Raw genomic sequence first — 6,626 nt, 5'->3', positions numbered from 1 at the left:
TTCAGAATAGAACACAAATCACAGATCAAAAGTTTAAACTGAGAGAATGTATCATTTTAAGGGAAAAATCTGTTGTTTCCAAATTTCATGGTGTCAACAAATCCCAAAAAAGTTGGGACAAGTCCATTTTTACCACTGTGTGGCATCCCCCCTTCTTCTTACAACACTCAACAGACGTCTGGGGACAGAGGAGACCAGTTTCTCAAGTTTAGAAATAGGAATGCTCTCCCATTCATGTCTAATACAGGCCTCTAACTGTTCAATCGTCTTGGGCCTTCTTTGTCGCACCTTCCTCTTTATGATGCACCAAATGTTCTCTATATGTGAAAGATCTGGACTGCAGGCTGGCCATTTCAGTACCCAGATCCTTCTCCTACGTAGCCATGATGTTGTGATTGCTGCAGAATGTGGTCTGGCATTATTGTGTTGAAAAATGCAGGGTCTTCCCTGAAAGAGATGACGTCTAGATGGGAGCATATGTTGTTCTAGAACCTGAACATAGTTCTCTGCATTAATGATGCCTTTCCAGACATGCAAGCTGCCCATGCCACAAGCGCTCATGCAACCCCATACCATCAGTGATGCAGGCTTCTGAACGGAGCGTTGATAACAACTTGGGCTATCCTTGTCCTCTCTGGTCCGGATGACATGGCGTCCCAGTGTTCCATAAAGAACTTCAAATCGTGACTCATCTGACCACAGAACAGTCTTCCATTTTGCCACACTCCATTTTAAATGACCCCTGGCCCAGTGCAAATGTCTGAGCTTGTGGAGCTTGCTTAGAAATGGCTTCCTCTTTGCATTGTAGAGTTTCAGCTGGCAACGGCGGATGGCACGGTGGATTGTGTTCACTGCCAATGCTTTCTGGAAGTATTCCTGAGCCCATTCTGTTATTTCCTTGACAGTGGCGTTCCTGTTTGAGGTGCAGTGACGTTTAAGGGCCCGGAGATCATGAGCATTCAGTAGAGTTTTACGGCCTTGACCCTTACGCACAGCGATTGTTCCACATTCTCTGAATCTTTTGATGATGTTATGCACGGTTGATGATGAGGACTTAAAAGTCTTTGCTATTTTACGCTGGGTAACACCATTCTGGTATTGCTGCACTATCTTTCTACGCAACAATGGTGGAATTGGTGATCCTCTTACCAACTTGGCTTCTGAGAGACACTGACACTCTGAGAAGCTCTTTTATACCCAATCATGTTGTCAATTGACCTAATTAGTGTTAATTGGTCTTCCAGCTGTTCGTTATATGCTCAATTTCCTTTTTCCAGCCACTTATTGCTACTTGTCCCAACTTTTTTGGTATTTGTTGACACTGTGAAATTTTGAATCAACATTTTTTCCTTTAAAATGTTGCATTTACTCAGATTAAACGTTTGATCTGTCATCTATGTTATATTACGAATAAAATATTGACATTTGCCATCTCCACATTATTGCATTCAGTTTTTATTCACAATTTGTTTAGTGTCCCAACTTTTTTGGAATCAGGTTTGTACATACATACATACATTCATACATTGGTCATGAGGGTCAGTGGTGTCCATATCCAGCAGTCACTGTGTGAGAGGTGGTGGACATCCTGGACAGGTCTCCAGTCCATCACAGAGCCACATCGAGACAAATGAGACAAACTCTCCAATCCACTCTCTCACTCACACCTAGAGACAATTTAGAGTTACCAATCAACCTAACATGCATGTTTTTGGTCTGTGGGAGGAAACTGGAGTACTCAGAGAAAACCCACATAAGAACGGAGAGAACATGCAAACTCCACCCAGAAAGGTCCCAAGCTGGGATTTGAACCGGCAACCTTTTGATTAAATTCCTTTCAAAATGGCCACCATAGTCATAACACATACACTGAGCATGTCATTTTGTGATATCACCTGAGATTATTTACAGTAATTTTTTTAGGGTTTGACTAAAATGACAATAACTTTGTAATTTCTCAACATCAGATAATCTCAGTTTAACACTCTGGCATGAAAAGTGGTGGGTCATATGCATTTTTAAAAAAATGCAGGCTAGAACTTTAATCTAATTTTGTTTTTGATTTACTCAACACCAAGAGTAAAGAGTAGCAATAGTTTGAATACCGGTGCAGCTTGCTCATTATTGCTGTATTATGTGAATGGGAGTGATAACAAAGACTGTTTCCAGTGTAAAAGGTTAGTGTGTCCGGACCCATGTGGTGAGGCTGTACTCAGAGCTGTGGGGAAGGTGATTGGTCAAACAGCTTCAGTTGAGCTCCGTGCTGCTCCTCGGTCTCCATGGAGATGAGAAGATGCTCAGGACAGACATTAAATCATGCAGCCATTAATTACTGATTTCTGCTGTTATCTGTCAATAAAGGGAGGGATGGTGACAACAGCCATTTCCTGTTTGAGAAGAGAGGTAGCTTACAATTACAATCATTTCACTTAAGTAAATGAATTTACTCCAGCTGCTGTTTCTTAAATACTGCACCACACTGGACCACATCTGGCCCACTGCTGGGAAAATTAGAGAAGGGCTTTGTTTAGTAAAACTAACAGTACATTTGTTGATGTGTTTCTTTTTGTTCTCAGGTATGAGTTCTTGTTTTTAAGTCTGCATGATAGTTTAATTTCCTTTAGACTTTTAAGTTAAATTTAGTTAAAAAAAGAGTTAATAGAAAAAAAATCATGTACAGTCTAATCACTGGCACAACCTCCTGCTCTCATTTGAAAGCTCAGTTTGGGCTGTAGCACAGTTGGTTCAGAGAAGGATGCAGGTAAGCTACAAGCATTTGTGCTCATGCACGAGGGACTCGGGCGTAGCTCCGAGCTGCGTTAAGCTGCCAGGAGAAACCTCAGCACCTGTTCCCATCAGCTGTCTGCTCACTGTGTGCGTTCACCCTGCAGCTGTTGAGCAGTGCTTACTTTTATTTGGAATTTACTTAAATATAATGTGAAGTTATTAACTCCAAAGTGTTGTTGTTTTTCTTCCGACCTGACCAAAGATATTCACAGGCTGTCTGATGTGTCATTCCAGGACAATAATGGAAAGGACGTGGCATTAGGAACAATCTGAAGCTTCCAGTAAAAGTTGGTGACATCAGACCTGTAAGTGATGTGCGTCTTCATCAGAACTTGTTTGGTGGTTTTCAGTTTATTGTTTTGCTCAAACAGCTTGTTTCCCTCTCAGATTTTGATCTGTATTTTAGACCAGGCAGGGACCAGTAGATTCTGACTGGATGATAACCACGAGCAGAAATACCACAACATACTTGATTTTAAAACAGAAATGCAAATACTTTTACTACTGCTGCATTAATATTATCACACTTTGCTTTATAATGATTATATTATGGTTATAATAATATAATACTTAATGCTAATTTTAATTTAATAATTTAAAATTTAATATACCAATATAATAAAGAGACTGACAGAACACAAGTAAACATGTCGACACTAGGAATGTGCGATATGGCATAAAATTCATATCACGATATGTATTGTGAAGGGTGGCGATAACTATATATATCGCGATATGTTTTTGGTATAAAACTTGCAATAGGAATTTAAAAAAGCATAGGGTGTCCTTTTGCCATCATATATTTTGAATTAAGAAAATTCCACTACTAAGTCCAGAGAGTTTTAAAATAATAAACAAATCAAGTATTGGGCTTCTTTCTTGTAGTGCAAAACAGTGCAAAAGATATCAAATGTAGTTTTAGATATATGTTTTAAACAAAAGAACATGCTGTTAACTCTTAACAGTTTCCAGTATTCTCACTTAAGAAATGAACAGCAACAGAGCAGCATTTTACACAGAAACACTTCACCCTCCAAGTGGTGGAGAAAGTACTCAAACACTGTACTTAAGTAAAAGTACAAATAAATAGACAAAAATGTACTCTAGTAAAAGTAGAAGTACCACATTAACATTTTTACTTAAGTAAAAGTAAATAAGTACTTGCTTTTAAAATACTTAAAGCATAAAAAGTAAAAGTACTTACTGAATGTATTACCTAATACAATGGTCTACATATCTTTAAGTCTGCGTACCATATGTATATTATCTGTAATACATTAATAGTGTTGAGCCATTTTAATGAACAACGCTGCAGATAATACATGTTTTTATTGTGTTTACTCTGTGACACAGTTCACACTTGGACTTGTGATTCTGTGAATCAGAATTTCAGGGATGACATGCAGAGTTAAATGTCATTAATCAAAATAAGAAAGGAATGATTATAACTTTGAAAGTTTTTATTTAACACAAAGCAAAACCAATGTGTCATTTTAACTTCAGTAAACACATTTAAGTAAAAGTTGTCTGCCTGAACAAAAGGAGCATTAGACACAACTAACAAAGAGGCTCTGATCATTTCAACTGATATTTCAACTCCAGTTTGTCATCAACTCTAGTTAAAATACTGTCTGTTCAACCTTGTAATGGGTCAATAGTGAACAATATTTTAACCTCCTGACACATTTTTAAAACTTGGACCTGAATGTCGAGACATTTGGAGACATCTCTTGTCTCTTGTCCTAACATTCCATGAACTGAAACGTTTTAATATTGCAGCAAGAATTTTTTGTTCAAGTTCAGAAGAAGTTGGTTTTCAAAGATTTTGGAGCCCAGTCTGTCTCTTTTGGGAGAGAGAAGCTGTCCTGTTGTACTGAACAGTCTTTCAATAAGACCATGGGTGGAGCATATCTTCTGGGTGACTCTCTTGCGGTGGAATCCATTTTGGGTGTGTTAGTGGTGCTGTGGGTGCACCCAGCTCAGTGACATATATACTAGAACATATGTCATTGGCCCAGCTCTTCTTGAAGGCGGGCCTAACGTTACCTGCCCACTTTGCAGTGATTCAATGAACCAACTCCCCTCTCACCATTGGTTACTTTCAAAGTAACAAACAAATCAAAAAGCTGCAACATGAATGTAACTTGTAATGCAACACGTTATAGAAATGTGGTGTAGTAGAAAGTACAGATACTTGATGTAAAATGTAGTGGAGTAAAAGTATAAGTACCCACATTTAACTGTACTTAAGTAAAGTACAGATACATGAAAAATGTACTTAAGTACAGTAACAAAGTATTTGTACTTAGTTACATCCCACCACTGAACCCTCTAGTGGGCGACTCCTTCTACTTTAAGGAGAGTTGACACAAAATGAGTCTGTAGCTTTGACCAGAGGGTCTCGCAGTAAAATCACACAACACAGTGTTCTTTTCACAGATCAGAGAACAGGTTTCTCTAAAGCTGACCAACGCTTACTTTAACTTTCGATGGAAAAAAAAAAACTTTTGACAGAACACAGCGTTTTGCGCATGCGTCAGAATACGGCAACACTACGGCAAGCCGGCTATAGTTAGCTTGTAGCTTCGCTACTTAGCTCTCGAAGAAAAGACTTTAACGCCACTTGCGCACAATTTTCAACTCAAAAAAAGTAACGATTAAATCTGACAACTCTGATTTTACATCAGACACAGCATTACTGCGGTTAGCCACTAGAAGTCAGATCTCTATCATAGGCTAAATTTCTATCGTTTGCACAGTGTACCGTTTATATCGCGCATTCCTAGACGACACTCATTCTGTTTTAAATCTGTCAGCTTTTTTCTGTGCTTGGGAAGTGCAAGTTAAGTTTATTCATAAGCATTGAGACTAATTTTAATTTAGCACCAGAGAGTCAATGAGCAGATTTAAAATGGTCATTTTTAAACAGATTGAATAGAACATTGTGGACATAATTCACTATTAGCAGTTTGTTCAGAGACTGTAGGCAGAATTTCACATGAACATCTGCTGCTCACTGGGAGTGCGGTTTCTCCTTTGATACTGTTCTGTAGAAATGAGGTTTGTTTCCCTTTAAGAAAATTAGAAAATAAAAGCTTGTTTTTTAAAATCTGCTTCACAAGTGGCAAACTAAAAACTCTTACACCAGATTAATTTGTTGTTTTATTCTAACATAATTGTACTCAGTGCACAAAATATTACTTCTCTGCTGATCTGCTCTTTGTAAAGCTGAGAGTTGATGTTAGCAGGTTATTAGCCTCTGTAGCGAGCCTATATTTCACATGCTAACATGCAAATTCTTGTAGCTTGTTTCAAACATTTGTTTCAAAACAATGTAACCTTACAAAGAGAAGTGACTATTTATTTTGTGGTAGACAAGGCGTAACTGATTGTGCTTTCTGCTGGATAAGATGTGCAACCAGCTGACAGTGTCTTTTTAAAACAAGCATAAAAGCATTGGCTCAGAGGAACAGGTTCGGCCATTCAAACTGTAAGAACGATATGACAGAGAACTTCAGTGGTTTTGGCACCATGAAATTTTAACATCATGTACTCCTTGTAGCCACTCCTGTGTTTAATTTAAACCTGACAGCACACAGAAGTGTCGTTTGTCACTTTAAACAAAGACTTCTTGTTTTTTTTTTTTTCATCAGTGCATCTTTAATAATGTAATTCTGTTTTTGGGCAGGATGGGTTAGAGGACTGTTGGGTTACTGAAAAGACTCAAAACTTAAATCATACTGATTTAACCCAACATTTTTCAGTCAGGTCATCTGCACAGTTTCTTTTTTTGTGCTGAAACGTTTCGCCTTCGATTCGGAAGGCTTCATCAGTCAAGG

The 6,626-nt window shown here is 38.2% G+C and overlaps 1 protein-coding gene across 1 annotated transcript in view; it reads left to right on the top strand.

The window, feature by feature from the left end:
* The window catches only part of foxp1b (forkhead box P1b), a gene marked incomplete in the record, with an annotated part of 454,424 nt that overhangs the window by 11,300 nt on the left and 436,498 nt on the right, over nt 1–6,626 (top strand). The window contains 1 exon segment of the mRNA XM_037678670.1: nt 3,022–3,092.

Source organism: Nematolebias whitei, chromosome 7 (genome assembly GCF_014905685.2).
Source record: "Nematolebias whitei isolate Nwh7 chromosome 7, NemWhi1, whole genome shotgun sequence".
Taxonomy (NCBI): Eukaryota; Metazoa; Chordata; class Actinopteri; order Cyprinodontiformes; family Rivulidae; genus Nematolebias; species Nematolebias whitei.
The sequence above is the reverse complement of the archived record's forward strand: the minus strand, read 5'-3'. Positions and strand labels throughout refer to the sequence as shown.